At 36.2% G+C, this 17,548-nt stretch overlaps 1 protein-coding gene across 5 annotated transcripts in view; it reads right to left on the reverse strand.

The window, feature by feature from the left end:
- KCNIP4 (potassium voltage-gated channel interacting protein 4) overlaps positions 1–17,548 on the reverse strand; it is a 328,940-nt gene that overhangs the window by 62,540 nt on the left and 248,852 nt on the right. The gene's annotated exons all lie outside the window — the stretch shown is intronic.

Here is a 17,548-nt window from a genome sequence, read left to right on the forward strand (position 1 = left end):
TTATTACATTCCTAGTTTTAGTGAGTATTTCCCGCAGTCTTTTCAAAATCTGCTACTAAGATAATTTTCTTGCCTTGACATAAATGTATTGCCCTGACATAAACTCATTGCTTGCTGCTCTGTAGCCTAGATGAACATCTCTCTTAAACTTCCCTCCCCGTGTCTGTCCTCCAGCAGCAATATTCCCTTCTTGCCTTGTGGAAACTCTCCACAGTTTAACTATATATAATTCATTAGACTAGCTACCTTAATATAAGGTTGATGTCTTCCTTTGTTCCCTTGGTGATACCAGCTTTTCATCACCTGGTTCTCTGAATTTCTAGCTGAGATTTTCACTCTTCCTACTCTTATCACTGCATGCACAAGGAAATGAGAACGGGACCATGTTCTTCTATAGCCATCCCTTTAAATTCTCTGTTCGTGTACTGAGATACTAGATTAAATTTTTACTTAGAAACATGGAGACCTATGAATGGCATGAACAAAAGCATTTAAAGCATGCATTGGTTTGTATATTATTTGTCATTTATTTCTGCTTTTATCAGTGGCTTCTCATCTATCTACAGGTCGCTTCAGCCCCACTATGTGTGGGAGGACAAAGACATTAATTTATGTTCGCACGATACCTACTGCAATAAATCAAAGCTGACTCTGATCACGAGGCAATAATCTCACACAGAATGTTTATCAATAACAAAATATTTTTAAAAAACTCAAAACAATTACTAGAAAGAACAAAAGAAAGACTAGTGGCAGCTACTGAACAGGAAGATGTGCTTGATTTTAACTTCAGCCAAAGAGCCTTTGCAGTGCCCTGTCATGGGCTACCTGGAGCTTACACTGAGCTTATGCTTAGTGTAAGCTAATGCTTACACTGAGCCTGACATAGCCTTCAGCTGTGAAGGAGGAACATGGGCTGGGACAGCAACTCTCACCATCCTAACCCTTCTGGTTTGAGTCAGTTGTTTCCAAAAAGGTCATAATTTGTTGAAAAGGACACTCTATCTCATTTTTCTCCTCCTTACTTGGTGTCAATCTGAAGAAATGTATCTGACTTTAACTTGAGAGATCCTGGTATAAATCATTTGTAAGTAATTTGCTATATATAAAACACCTAAGTCTTTTTCATTCCCTATTACTAAGTGTTTTTCCATTTAGTGTTCAAAATTTTCAGCTGAACCAGAGCAAAGTAACCTTGTGCAATATCACATACCAGCTTATGTCAAAAGGAGAAACTGAAGGAATGTCCCTTTATCACCCAATCCAGAAAACGATAAAACAACAGCTATTATTCATCTATGTAAACGAAGTAAAATGGTAAGGTGTTTTTTAGAAATGAGTTGAAAGAGAAAGCAATGGTTTGGCAAAGCAGAGCACAGTGCTATGGATAGAGTAGCCAGCTTCTAAAAAGGTACAGAGGCTGCTTTGGAAGAGAAACAGTAGAGCTAGTGTCAGTTGTTAAAGATTAGGAAGCAGAATTAAAGCCATAAGATCATAAACTGGAAAACCATTTGCATAGAAAGTATCTTTCATTTATAGCCTTGGACACATATTGATGAAATTATATATATCAGAATTTGTAATATAGGACACTACCAATACTTACAGAGGGACTAATAGTTCTCACTTAATCTAATAGGAATTTAAAAAGTAATGATAGCAATTTGGTGACATAGTATATACTGAAAGAAGCAGTACTGAGGGGAGGGCCCAATTTTAATTTCTTTTAAAAAGCCCATGCACATCCAGTTAATCTAATTTTATTCATAGACAGTACAAATTTAAAAGAGAAATCCAGATTTAATCAGAATTCTTGTCACTAATATGGAAGAATGTCCCAATTCAGACAGTAACTTCCCAACTACGGCATTTTGCAAATGTTTCCACACCTTTTTGCAACAGGCTGCAACAGAACAGCTTTTCTATCTGGCTGGCTTTATTTACTTTTAAAGAAAAGAACTCTCCTAAGTATTTCTTTTGAAATGAAAAAAAAAAAAAAAATCATATTAAAACAGGCATAAAAACACCAGCTGGTATTTTATAAAGAATGCATAATTCAACAGTTTTCAAAGGTCTACTAGGAGATAGTAAACAAAGTGATGCTGGTGACCTATAGAGCTAGGACACTGGAGACACTGACAGAAGTTAAATTTGTTTAAAAAGAAGCAGTAAGTTTTTCAGATATTATTTCTGGTATGAGTTTCTAATGGTGTTTTTTGTTACTTATACGTACATCCCCTTATTAAGAAATAAAATCTCTCTACTGCTTCTGGTGTCCTTAGAGACAAGAAAAAAAGCAATAAAAATAGCAAGACAAACCACAGAGTAAACATAATGAAATAGTTAAAATAGCATCTTCAAATAAACAAGCAGAACTTTTTATGTGTGTGTGATCGTTAAATTGAAGCTGCTGCTCTAAACGGAGGGCGTTACACCAGGAATGTTTGCATGAAAGCCTGATCCTGCGAGTAGGACAGAAACCTCCCAGAAAATGTCTGTTTTGCTGACCCGTGTCACAAGGCGGCTCATTAGCCAGCTCAGAAAAGCAGAGTAGCGCTCTCTTCTTTCATTTTTCTTCCGGATCACTTAAGAGTTAGAGAAAACATATCTGGGGGAACTGGTACCCTGGACAGCCAAACCCAATTGAGTGGCTGCACTCCACTAGAGAGTGATGCAGTCAGGCTTGTGTCATTCTGTGTGCAATTACCCATAAAGGAAATCTGGGTCCTGAAATGTCAGGAAATTACTAAGGTTCAGGAAGCGGGCCACCTGTAAGAATTTCCTTTGAGATACCTTCTTAAAATAAAAGAGCTTGGACTGACTGAGAAAAAAAGATAACTAATAAAACATCTTTTGACAATCTTTTTGGTAACTGTTTGGAATAAGGAATCAATGATAGCTATATTAGTGCTAGCTTATTCAGCTTTTTAAAAAAATATATCTGTAGGTATTTAGTATTACTTTCAACTTGAGTGATTTAACATACTGTTTTTTTCAAAGTGTCATTTCTATTTATAATTACTGATTTTTAGAAGCTCTTTACACTCTAATCCTTGTAACTAAAAACTGTTATGCTTTTGCCGTCTATAGCATCAGTATTGGACAACTTCACGCGCTTGTTAGCTAAATTAAAAAAAAAGAAGGATGGAACAGGATAAAGAGCATTGAGAAAGCAGCCTGATCACCCATCGGTCAGCGTTTCAGAATCAATAACCAATTTACTACAGCACTTTATTACTGTATAGCTTAATGAGTTCTTGAGATCAAACCTGGTTATTTTTCAAGGTGCAATATACCCCAAATTACCATCTACCATTTTTCTTTCTTTCCTTGAGTAACCAGTGACACAAATGTTATGGCAGTTAATTCAGAAATAAAATCTCATTACTCAACACATATATATCCTTAGACATGTTAGCAAAATGCTTTTGAAATTGTTTACACTAATGTGTTTTATTTTTGAGACCACGCTAATAGATCTGGGAGGACAATAATCTCTCCAGAGTGACAAATGGTTGTGAGAAAGCACTGGATAATAATCTCTCCTGCTGGCAAAACTGTAGCTGGAAATGATTAAGCCTTTAGGATCCTACTAATGTCAGGGTTGTTACAGTTTCTTTTGTCAGGTGGGATAACTATCTGATAAATTTAATATAAATACGTATCATTAACAGATAGAAAATGCACACACCAAAATAAACAAGTGTTTATGTTTATATACAGAAAATCCATTTCTAATTGCTCTTCAGTTCTGAGTCAAGCATTGTTTGAAACCATCCTGTTCAAAATAATTTTATCTTTTAATCATGGTTGCACGAAAGACATATCAAAGAAAAGAAGACATATTTCCCACTGAAATCTTTGTTCCTGTGGTTTTTCTAAGTTGGAATGTTATTTTCCTACGTGTCATTTTTATGATATTCTTCAAAATATTATTAAGTATATTCAGCCAGGGAATTAATCATTACAGACTTGTCTAAACTTTATTTAGTACTGTTTTAAAGTGTTCCTTACATAAATTTGTGGCACTAGCATACCTCATTTGGCATTTGATATTTTCATCTCATCCTCTCAGACAATGATGCCACTAAACAAGACGTTGCACTACATTTCTCAAAACCTCTCCTAAACTGCCTTTAGCATATAATAATCACTAAGTGAATTCATAACAATAACAAAAGAAACATGTTATTTTCTTCCCTCAAATTACTAGTTAATACCATCTACGCTGTGAGCTTTTTCAGATTTGCAGAAGCTTTATCTTTGTGCCTTATATACTGCAGGGCTCATTACAGCTGAATAAATGAAATTCTAACAACTAGTTAAAATTGCCTTCACTCAAAAATGTGTGTTTAAAAGGGCTCCTCTCCATTCTTAAAACTTCTTTAAGTGGTGGTTCCAACGGACTATATTGTAATTCAAAGCAATGTCAGTAATTCTTTCAAAACAATAATGTGTGAGAGAAAATTCTGTCCAAGCTTAGCCTAGAGATCAGGATTAAACCTCTTGGGTGACACATTTGAGACTTGTTCCAGCAGAAGCCCAAGCTTCTTAAGATAATAATCTGAAATATTGTTAGAATTTGTTGAAATCTCACTTAGTGTGAAGTTTGTAAGATTGGTTCAGCAACGCTCTGACCTTACTGAAGAACTGTGCAGGAGTAAATCAAAGCCTGCAGGTAGCACACACAGCTCCTATTCCTACGATGTCTCTCACAAAAGCAATAATTCCAGGAGCATAAAACCAACATAAAACCAACAGCAGCAGCAGCAGGAGAACGAATAAAAGAGTTCAGTAATTATCTCCTGTCTGAAAACAGAGAAACCAAAGATATTAGAGTTTCTCTTTAGCTTTAGGGTCCTGCAGATCACATTCGTATTCTTCATAAACATTGCCCAATGTTCTGCTCTAGGTTGGGGTGATTCTACTCAAAACATCTGGATTGCCCTAGGACACTTCAGGATAAATCTGTTTGAAGGATTCATATTTGGACAGAACTGGGTGTAAGCAAGACAGAAAGTAAAAGAGCAACAGTCTTGTGCCTTCGTGGAAGTGGCTTGAATGAAAAAAAAACCCAAACATTTCTAAATTAAAGGCTTCTGAGGATGCTCATCATTTTGTACAACAGAATTATTTAACTGAGGAACATTTCTGCAGATTAAATGGAACTAGCAATCTAGTGATATTTAAAAAGTCAAAGAAAATGTGGCTCTACAGGTTAAAAGCTATACTGATTTATTAGCCAGATCTTTCACGAGAAACAGGGAAACTGATGTCAAAGATGCAGAGAATGTGATCATAATTTCTCCTTTAATAAGTAAAGAAATCCTTGAATTTTATAAATTCAATCTTGTACAAGGCAGAAATAGCACCTAGCTTGACTCCCTACTACAATTACTAGTAGAAAGAGTGGCAATGTCAGAAGTTTACAATGTGTTTAATTGCAAGCACAATGACATTTTCACAGCTAATATGCTGAATAAAAAAAGCATGATTTGTAATCATAAAATCATGTTATAAAGTCTGAGAAAATTCAGACTTTAAGAACTGTTAATTTACCAGGGTGGTGAGTATTCTGGGCATGAAGACAGCAAAGCCTTGAAGCATATAGATTTTTCTGGATTGGGGGCAGAATGCACATCCACATAGCCTTTCAGGGTTAAGTTATGGGTTGATGATGAGATCTGATCTTCCTTTGATTTTAAGAATGAAAATACATCAGCAACAATATGCTGGAAACTTAGGACAGTTAGTCCTTTTATTCTTAAGCTATTCCCGATCAACTTATCCTTACTTTTTATCTGTCTATATTTCTATAGAAAGGCACTGAAACACACTGCTAGACATTCTGATCTTATTCAATTTTTATTTACTGTATTTTAAATCTTAACAAACCCAAACAGGTAAGAGGACCTGTTCTAAGAAATTTCATGTAGCATAATACAGTAGCTACTAGATCTGTTAATACTTTCCAGATCCCAAATTCAGGGACAGATTTGTTGAGATATCTGGAGGACTATCCCCCTCCTCCTCCTCCTTTGTTGCTGGCTACTTGGAATATACACTGTGTTGTGATGACAGAGAAATTTCCAATCTAACATCTTCCTTATGAAGGCTGCAGTCCAATATTCAAAACTGCCTGCAGCTGTGTTTTGGTCAGTAACACCTACTATGCAAAAAGAAACACAGCAATAGAAGTTTTTACCCTTATTTCCCTTTGCTAAGTGTTACAACCAAAAGCAAGTCAAGAAAAAAACTATACGCCAGACTCAAATAGGGATTTAGGCACTTCTACAGGGGACATACATTTGAAGCGCTGGACTGCTTAAATTTGAAAGGCTTGTGTACTCTTGGAAGATCTTCCCTGACTACCTAAAATACAGCTTCTTTTCACAGACAGAATATCAAATTAGCCTAAATTATTTCATTAAAAATGTCAAAATGAGACTCTAATAGACTTTGAACCCTCTATAAAAATTTTTGCCTTTCAGATCACTATTGGGTGGTTTCCATTACATTTCTTTCTGTGCTGCAATAAGAATCACACTAATGATCTAAAATGAAAATGTGCCCAAGGGAACATTTGATTAAAATGTATAATATTAAGGAACAATGATTCATTGGTAATCATAAATTTATAATACTGATGGCAGATGAAATTGTACCATTTTCCTGCAAGCAATATACTCTCCAAGAACAGGTGAATTTGAAGTCATTCCTAACATTGAATTATGTAGACAGAAACTATATGGAAGAGCACATGAAAGTGATCTTTAGTCTGATGACTATCACATCCTATTATACATACACGTTCATAGAGAATGAGGTATCTTCACTGATTTAATAGATTAACATCACTTGGGCTTCACTATTGCATATCATTGTCTGTGTAACACAAATGAGTGGAATTACTCACAACAATTAGAAGTTGCGTAAAAAAGGTGAGAGGCAGACACTGGACAGATATGAACCAGTGTAGTGACAATAAAGGCACTAAGGCTATGCTGGTTTGGATTCGGTTGCTAAAATGCAATTATAATACAGAACTGGAACTGTATTATAGCAGTCTTGGGTCAGGGTGTAAAAAAGACATTTCAAGATGCATAAAAACCTTAGCTGTTAATATATGTTAACCAGAAAGATTTTTGCAAGTTATTTAACATCACTTATAACAGAAACTACTTGCATTTTTGTTTAAATAATAATACAGGCATTTTGTTTCAGTACGTCAGCTGAAAAGTGTTGATAGAGCAAAGCTGCAAAAAAGCCCGACATTCCCATCTAGTCATTAATATTGTAAATACCTTGTGCTGAGCTTATTGATGGTATCAAAAGCACGAAAAAAATATCTTACTCCCTATATGGCATAAACAGTTGATCTTGCTATGGGGGTGGTGATTTTGCCTTTAAGTTTAATGAAACAAAACATCTGTATGCAAGATCAAGTGCACAGTTTCAATTATTAAAACAACATTCCTTCTGGCTTGTAGGAACGTTAGTGTTGCCTCCTCCAGGGTAAAGGATGGAGAAAGCAGTTATTTACTGGTGTTTGAGTTTTGTAATGTTTCTCTTCAGCACTTAGAAAATCTAATTTCCTGTGAACGGGACTTGTGTTATCATCCATCACAACCCTTTTGTGCTGGCTCCTCACTAATATTGCTCATAACAGCTTGGACTGATAAGACGACTGTGGTCTTTTCCAAGAACAGATGCTTGGACCCAAATCAAAACAGATACTAGTCAAACAATATGTCAGGGCAGTACTAGCAACACACAGCAAGCTTTGCCTTCCCAGTATTTCTCTGACTTTAATGAAAGATTTTCTTTATCTAATTTGTAGTGTTCCTGGAGTATGGACCTACTGTTGTCACCAGACTGTATTATTAGTAATTTAACAGCACTGAAAGCTGAATGAAAGCAGCTGTCAATTGAATTCTAAAATTACCCAGTTACTTGATTTTTGGTGCCTTACAATGGGAAGCCTAAACCAGCACCTTTGTGTGTATAGTAGGCAGAGACATTATTTTTTCACATCTTTCTATACATCTCTTGCAACTCAAAACCAGGTATTTTGATACTGAGATTTCTACCCTGAATGATCAGAAGCACACAAACAAAACTAAGACATATGAAAAGTTTAAGTACAAAATGCATGCAAACACAGTCAATTCTGTTTAGTTCTGAAAGATGAGCCAAGTTACACAGCAAGTGAATTGCATAAAAAAGGCATTTAAACAAATTTTTTGGTATCACTATTGCTTGTTTACAAGTTGGCAGAACAATACGCTGCTTTCAGGGATCAGAAGATAATGCTTTTTAAGACTGATTAGCTACAAAATGCAAATTTTATATTTTATTAGTAAAGAATTATTGATTGAAAATCTCAGCCAGATTCTTTGAAAGCTGGAAAACTACCACGTTGTTAGCCAGAGAAGGTTTTTTAGAAACCTGGGACAATTTTTTTAGTGGAATAAGAGACTTAAATTTCTCAAACTTATGATGATCTTAGAGGTCTGAGTTCTGAGCAAAGAGCTACTTAGAGTTGGCTAATAACAAAGCTCCAGGCAGGGTATTTGCGCAGCTATTTCCAACTTCTCTGGAATCTAAGAACTTTACCTCCCATTAAATCATTGCCATAATTGGCTTAATATTCTCTGTACTCAGAAAGCAATCGTTATCATTAGTAACTGATATGTGAAAATATGTTTGAGATGTTCAAAAGGAATAAGTTGATGGAGATTCTCAAGCACAGGACGAGGAGAAAAATAGACTCTGAAGGAAGAATACAAGACTTCTTGTCACATTCAGGCTTCTGTTCCTGAGAAACTTTGTGCGTTTAAGTCAGGCTTCCACCAACGGGTTATAGAAGGGGCTTCATACAGTATCTGCAGTGATTTTAGCAAAGCTCTAAACCTGATTGCAGGGTCCTTAAAACTTCTGAAGTCTCCTCTTAATCTCCTTCTATGCAGCTCAGCTTTGCAAATACTTGTCAGCTGTGGGAATGTACTGTTTTTTTCTCAAACGTATGAAGCACAAGTGGCTTCAAATGGGGAGATAGAGTGGTACAGAGGTCACAGTCAGAGGAAATTTTACTATGGTGTCAAATTTAAGAATTTGAGCATGGGAATGGCATCAGGGAGGAAAACTGAGCAAAGCTTATCCTGTCACAGAAAAATGGTATTTTCATGTCTGTTCCCTTATGTATTTTTACAGAAAAGATGATATCTAAATCCATTCATTGTATTTAATTTGTATAGTTTTGATTATACTTATTATATATAACTGAAATAAAAATAGCCAGATAAACCACGCTTTCCTACACCGGAATTTTCCCTTTACTTAAAACATAATGCCATAAAATTGTCCCATTAAATTGAAAAGCAAATATCGATTGTATTCTTCCATCTCAAGTTGACATGGAAACAGAAAATTATTTTCTTCTCAGTGTATCTTACTGTATAGCACAAATGTAATACAATGGGGGATCACCACTAGGTGTGCTTTCAATCAATAAAGCTGTATTCAAACCTTCTTTTTTTAACTCTGGGAAAAGCCAGACAGCTCCTTCTTGTGTGATATACAGGCTTATACTGGTGGCTATTAACAGAAATGGCATTTGTTCTAGTCTTCAGTGGCACTGTAAAAAGTGATGTGAATTATAAAACAAGATGAATGGTTTAACAGAGGCCAAACTTTAGAGAAGATTCTTACCATTTTATTGTTATTTTCTAGACCCTACTCCAAAATCTCGTGTCTCTGGGTGGATTTTCCTACTCGCAAAAAAGTCTGATGAACTGAAACCCAACAATGTTTATGTAATTTCTTCCTAAAGAAGGAGTCCTAATTGAAATGAAGTATAGCAACAATCAATGTTGATTAGCAGGGACAGAGTTCAGAACAGTAATTTCTTCTTTGTAGAAATAAGTAGCATGTAACCCCCTGATAATATAAAACATCAGAAGACCTTGAAAATCTTTGAGTCATGGTGTCCATGAACCAACTGATGTCCATTGACAAAGTTGCAGGCAGCTTTTAAAACTAATGCAGATGAGTGAATATACAGTAGGAAAAAAATACTTATTTTTAGAAAATTTTATTAAACTGTAAGAATTTCTAAGGAATTCTCTAAAAAAGAAAATTAATTTATATATCTTTTTTTTCTTTTTGTCAGCATATTTGCTGTATGTATTTCATTTTCTGAGGAAAATAGCTTATCTGGTAAACCACAAATTGACCAGCGAAAGCAAACATAATGAGAACTAAAGATTTCTTTTAAATTTGACTGTAGCATTTTTAGGGAATTGCTTCACAGCTTCACAGGTAAGGAATATGGGAAGAAACTGTAAGTCCCCTGGAAAGAATAAGCCTAAGCAGCACATTCCATTAAGGGCAGTAGGATTTGTGCTGTGATGCAATCTGTCTCAAATTTGAGGTGACTAAGGAGAGAAGAGCAATTCCCTGAAGTGGGGTGATGGCACATATCTGTGGGAGCAAGAACAGAAATGAGAAATCCAAGGAAATTCTGATTTACTGGGGTAACAAGGAAGGAGGTGCAATTTCTCTGTGCTGTATCATAAAACATCACATTAGACACTGGGGAGAAGGCTTGTAAAGCTCTGTTCTTGCTGTCAAGGATGTGTCGAGGCACAGGAGACGTGCTGAAAGGACCCCCAGGAGAATTGTGCACAGCACAACATGGAAACCTGACACACCTCTTCCCATTTCACACTGCTCTGCAGACTTTTCCAAGGGTCTATTGGTCATGGGGACCCCTTACAGCTACTGAAAGTAGTTGCTGTGTTGGGAAGATTTGTTTATTTCTGCTCCCTTGATACCTGGGCTGAAGCTCGGGGATTCTCCACCTTGCAAGACTGTCCGTACTTCATTCTCCTGACAGAGCTGAGAGACAAACTGTTTTAATAATAAGAAAGGAGAACCAAAATCTAAAACATTTGCAAACCAAGTTTGTTCCCTTCTGTCATCACTTAGATTTAGAAAAATACTAGCGGGGGTGCTTGTGCTTTTTGCATGAGGAAGACAGAAAAATGTGTGGCAAGATAGATACTTGTGGTTGGACATCCCGATGGGATCCTCACTTTGGTATATCTAGTTAGATTAGATGTAGCATATTGTGAAATAGCACCCTAATGATATTTTTAAAGGCATTAATTACCATTTAGTACTAAAGACAAAGTTGTAGGCTGTATTAGGTGTGAATGGTACACTTTTATTCTTATTCTAGTGGTATCTATTCTACACTAAGACAAGTCTGATTCTTCACCTTATTCTTCAGGAGAGGCTGTTCCCTACAATATCTATCTAAGAATCAAAGGAAGAAAGAAAGGTGTCTGAGATAACACTATCAGAAGTCACATATCAAGATGAACAATTTCACAGTGGGATAATCACTGTTTCTGTTAATAAGGTCTTCCTAGTCAGTATATGTTTACAGACAGAGACCCATAGTGATAAATTTCTCGAATCAACATGTCTCTGCAACTTTTCAGAGCTCTGAGATAATGACAACAACTCTCTGTTCCTCTAGAAGGAATAGTATTTCTTGAGAAAAAAACCAATTTCACTCACAATGTGGCCCTTGTGATCTAAAAAAATCATCATTCATTTGGGCAGCGAATATACTGAAACAAAGCAAAACAATATATAGCAAAACAACCTCAGTGGGAGCTGTATGATGTGCATTAAAACTTTACTATCAAAAATCACTCTTGGTGTTTTTCACAAAACGAACACCCAAAGAAGAGGAGGCATTCAGCATTGAAAAGCACTAAAACCATTCACCCCTAAGCCACTGCTTTTCTGCATGCAAAGACAATTACTGTACTTATCAACAACTGAAGCTGAAAATACACAGGGCTTGAGCTATTTTTAGGCAGAGGTTACATAAATTATTGCCATCCTCATTTTACAAATTTAAGAACAAAAGAACAGAAATTATAAATCTCAATTTTAAAGGAAAACTTAACTGAACTAAAGGAACTCATGTATTTTCTGAGTTTCATTCTATATCCAGTCCATGAATTCTCACAAATTTAAACAGCTAATAGACACATTGTTCACCAATAGTTATGTCCGTTGAGATTTGGGTGCCAGCCCATGTATTTGGTTCAGATATCAAATCAATTGCATGTTGTTTTTCCAACAGGCTAGAAAATAGAAATAACTTAAGTGTTAATGAAAAAGCTACAGGTGCATGGATTTGGTCAACTAACAGACCTAAGAAGTTCTGGCATAAAAACATCTGCGGCAGCTTCATTAATGGCTGTTGCCATGGAAACAAAAAAAAAAAAAAAAAAGGGGAAAAAATTGGGGGATAAAAAAAGATGAAAGCAGCATATGTGACTAGCACTCTGTGGTTATCATCTTGGTAGTTTACAGTCAATTTTATAATAGTATCAACATGCCAGAATGTTTTTTGTGATCTGCAGGTGGAATCTACTCTCTCTTTCTTCATTCTTCTTGTCAGGAAGGAAAGGTGAACAGATCAGTTCTACTGGAGCTCACAAAGGTCATTCAAGAAAAGGCTAGCTCGGTATGTGAAGAACGGTGTACATTGAGCCTTTGCTTTATTTGCTTTTATTAGCAGTATAAAGACAGTTAGCCAGTAAGAAATACTTCTTTACAGTACACTTAAAAATATTTCACTCCTACAACCTCTACCTTACTCAACTGTTCAAATTTCTGCAACTTTCTTTTTACCTTTAACATATTATCCTGTCCATCAGGGATATTTAGTTGTGTGTTTTTTTTTTTTCTTATCACCCCATCACAAACTTTTGCTACAGTAATTGTTTCACATTTTTAATAGTCAAATTTCGCTCCACAGATATTCACATCTGTTATACCCTTACACCAAATATTAATACCAAAATAACAAGGAGTGGGCTAAATATCCTAATAGGAGGAAAGGTGAACTGGACAAAGGGTGTCCTTATTTTGAAATGGCAGAGAAATTTGATGTATTTTTTATTATTTGATCATACAATGGCCATCAACTACCAATCCAAAGTGACACGATAGAAGATGCCTAAAATGCTTCAAAGAAAGTTTTTCCATTATTACAAGGAAACACTGTCTTTGGCATCAGGGAGACACAGTCAGTGATTCTATGTCAAGTTTTGCTCGGACTTATTTGTGAAAGATGAACTGAAATTGAAATACATGAAGACAAAATTTCCCAGGATGACCTGGAGATTGTTTAGCTCAGTGAATGCAATGCCAAGGAAGGATACAGCTACTGCCTGCAAATATACCAAAAATGCAAACTTGAGAACTGGAAATAACACTACTTAATCCAAAGAACACTATTGGCACAAACAAGTATGAAATGACTGTAAATATTTTTAAACTGGAAACTAACATAAGATTTTCAGCTACCATGAATCTTGGAGTACCTCAATAGCATCAGTAGGGTCAAGAACATGTCTAGCTTCAAAGTGAATGCTTGATTAAATGGCAGAAATGATTATATGATTTTGCTACCTCTGAGTCTATGGGATTCATTGACAAAGGATACGTTCAGAGTTTTATTTCTATTTGGATTAGGTTTAAGTGGGAAGGTTTTGGTAGCAGCAGGGGGGCTGAAGGGGAATCCCTGCAGCACAGAGGACCAGAGCAAGAGGATGATATTTCCTAAAGAAAGCTGCAGCCCATGGAGAGGCCATGCTGGACCAGGCTCCTGATGGGAACCACAGGTCATGGGAAGGACCCATGCTAGGGCAGGGAAAAAGCATGAGGAAGGAGTGGCAGAGAGGAACCAGTATGGACCAATTGCAACCCCCACTCCCCATCCCCTGCACAGCTTGGCATGGAAGAGGAGGTTGAGGAGTCAGGAATGAAGGAGTGAAGTTAGGTTTTGTTTCTCTGTACCCAATTCCATTTTAAATTGAATCAGTTTTCTCCAAGTCGAGTCTTTTGCCCATAACGGTAACTGGTACGTGGTCTCCCTGTCTTTATGTTCACCCATGAGCTTTTTCATATTTTCTCCCCCATCTTCTTGCAGAGATATTGCTAACTGCTAATCATTGGATATTGCTAATCATTTCCAATTACACATCATTAATTTAGTGTAGCAATGTAACTTTGCCAGCTGGTTCTTTTTGGCTACTTGCGACACTGGCAGACTGCTGTTGAAGTCTAAAATGTTAGTAACTATGCAACAAGAAATCAATAGTTTAGACTGAGAACTCGGCGTTGTCCAGTGGTATTTGGAAGATTAAGATATCCTGAAATAAGATGAGAGTTATGTTATTTGAAGTCATCTGCCTTTTCTATACTCCATTTTAGATGCAAGATAGAAAAAATACCAGCTGATTTAAAAGAATATTTCATGTTCATATTTTGTTTGGTTGATTTTTGTAGCTGGTAATTGCCACAGCTTTGGTAAATCTCCCTTTGCTGAACACTCCTTAGGCTACTGACTTGGGCTTACTTACAAAGACAACATTTTGTGAGTTTTCAAAGTTTAAGTATGCTAAACTGTAAATCTGCTTTTTCCAACTAAAATTGGAAATAAAGTTATAGGTAAAGCCTCGTATGTTCCTCCATTTCTGGCAGAGAAATTCCTTCCCTCTTCTACCACGAACTTCACCTTTCTGTTTCCATCTGAAAATATTTTTCCAAGGCTCTTCCTTCATGTCATCTCTCTTAAACTTGAAGATGTTTGATGTCATCTTGACATCCCTCAATCCCTGGAAACTGGTCCGTGTTACTGGTCCTTCCTTTTATCTCTGGTAGTTGCGGAGGAGAGTTTTCTAGATTCATAGCTTTCTCAGATACTGCCATATTAATAAGGAATTCTTCGGTGGCCACTGAGAAACCTTCAATTGCTGTTTTTTAATTTTGTCACAAATTTCTGAACTCTTGCTTTAAATTATCTCTGTCATTTCATTTTATGTCTGTGAGCAATATCATTTTTGTTCTATTTTGGTCTAATAGGAATTGTCATTTCCAATTACCCTTCTACATCTCACGCCAACATTGTTGTCTACTGTCAGATCAGCAACATTACAGTTTTTTTGCTATCTTTTGGTGATGGTTTGTTTTTATTTTTGGTTTTTGTTTGTTTGTTTTTTGGTTAGGTTTTTTTTGCTTGTTTGAGAATAAGGCTCATAAATTATTATACCCTGTTAAAATTCTGAGGATGTACACCAGGTTGCGTGGCATGGTAGGAACAAAACAAGAGGTAGATTTCTACTGCCAGTTCTATACCCTCCTCCCAAGAAGAAAATTGCAAATAGTGTCTCTCTTGGGTTCTTTACTAAGCTGTGTGTGCAACTGTGTGTGTCATTTGGGACTTTATAATGCATTTACCAAGTTAGCTGCATTCCTCAGTAAAATATAGTTGTAGAGTTTTATTTTGCTTGTAGTTTTCCTTCTCTTTTTGTCTTTCACTCTGAGATCCTCACTGGATTTGTTAGTATTTCTGCTGACTGACAGCTGCCTACTGACTTGATTTTCCAATGTGTTCATCTCTGCAATCCTTGCTTTAAAAAGATAGGCGCTGCAGACAAATGTAGCATGGTTTATTACTCTTATGTTTATATAAGACAGAAGAAATTGTTATTCACCAAGATCACTTTCAAAGTCCACGACAATGTAAGGAATTTACCCTTTATTTCCCAGTGCTTGGGACACCAGTTCCTACTGGTCAAAGCAAACAGGAATATTCTGTATGTGTCATTTCTGGTACACCTATTATGCTTCTCTCCATACAAGCAGGAAGGAGATTTTTCTTTATGTCCGTTTTATAAATTTCAGTGGCTTTTATCCTGAAGCCAGAGCAGATTCCGTGTAGTTTGTAATGTGCTCCATTTACATCTGACTGGTAAAGAGCAGAGTTATTCTGAGCATATGGTTTATTGGGAGAGAAGCTTTTCAGTCTATGCCGGAAGCACACTGAATTTCTGAAACATCAAAGTAGATGGTACTAAAAAAAACTGGAAGAAAAACTTATGTCAAGCTGGAAGAGGAAGTAACGACAACGTGAGGAAAGGTTGGGAAGTTTAACAGTATAATTAAGCAGTATTATATGCATGCAATATGAAGCTGAGATTAGGGACATAGGAATAATGTGCAATGAGTTACTGTGAATGACTGGTTCTTTGATAAATGCCCACGTGCATGTTTTACTACATTATATGTTCAAGGAAATAAGAGACGGTTATCTCTTTTTCTAAAGTGCAAGGATTTGAACAGAAAATCTCTTCTAATGAGGACATATAGGAGAACATCTGTCTTTGGTAGATAGAAATGTTCTGTATTACCACTAATGCAAGAAATAGGATGCTGAACTCCAAAAAAATAGGAGAATTGAACTGTAGCTCTTGAGAACTTCTTCACTGAAGAGTTAATTCATTACTAACAAAACCACTAAGCTGAAATGTTTGTATTAATTGTACAAAAAAAAGAATAGTCATGAAAAACTCAAGTCCTTTGTTGTTAGCTGTTTATTTTTTCTGGTATTTCCTCAGACATATATATCTACAAAGATGTTTACATGGTATCACTTCACATGAGCATTTTGATCTATAAAGCTCCTAGTTAAACATTTTTACAATAAACAGATTATTTTGCCAAACCATATTGTTTGGGCAAACCCTAATCCAACCCTGCAATTCACTGAAAAGGGCTAAAGAAATTGCGGGTGTTGCAAGGTGCTAACTGGACAATAAACGCAAGGGACCAAGGCTGAAGTAGGACTTTAATCCTGACATATTCTCACAGAGGCTTCCTTCCCAGAACTCTTCTGGAGCACCTGCATAGCACCAGAGATAGGGTGAAGTTTTGCCCCAGTTTCTCTCCCAAACCTCTGCAATTCGTCAATGTTCATAATTAAAATTACTTTAAAATTAAGGTATTTGTCCTAGGTCACAATAATTACTGTGGTGATTTAGGGAATACGTCTATGTATAATTTCTGAATTCACTTTGAGAATATGAACTCTGTACTCGTATCTGTGTCAGGCTGAAAATTCCATTTTCACTCTGGGTCCTCTCCAAGAATGCTTCGTTATATTTCTACCTCCATTTTGGAAAAAGAACTAACAAAGGACAGTCAAGCTTCAATTATCCTTATTTACATGAAAGTATTTTTGAACAGTTTTGAGTGTTGCCACAGTTTATTTTTGATCACCTGAGAAAGGTATTGGATACCATTTATGAATGTGCATGGAAGTTGTAAAAGACATATTCTGACCATGTGTTTGGGAGAGAGGGATAGTGGACAAGACAGATTTTGTTGAGGGGTGAAAACTACTGTCCAAGAGGCAAGACCCTGCGCTACTTACAGAACTCTAACCCAAGTAGAAAGGGAAAATTAATTGTTAAAGAAAGCAAAATGGGATCATTTTTTCACCTAATTTATATCTATCTATATATATTTGACGGGATACCTAAAGTAAGGAGGAAGTATATTGGAGGTTTTTGCATGCTGCACATATTGTACACTTCATTCTGAGGACATAAATTGTAAACCCAATTTTTGGTCAAACTGGTGCTCTGGAAAAGGATTTTTTTAATAACTGAAACAT

This window comes from Numenius arquata, chromosome 5 (assembly GCF_964106895.1).
Source record: "Numenius arquata chromosome 5, bNumArq3.hap1.1, whole genome shotgun sequence".
Taxonomy (NCBI): Eukaryota; Metazoa; Chordata; class Aves; order Charadriiformes; family Scolopacidae; genus Numenius; species Numenius arquata.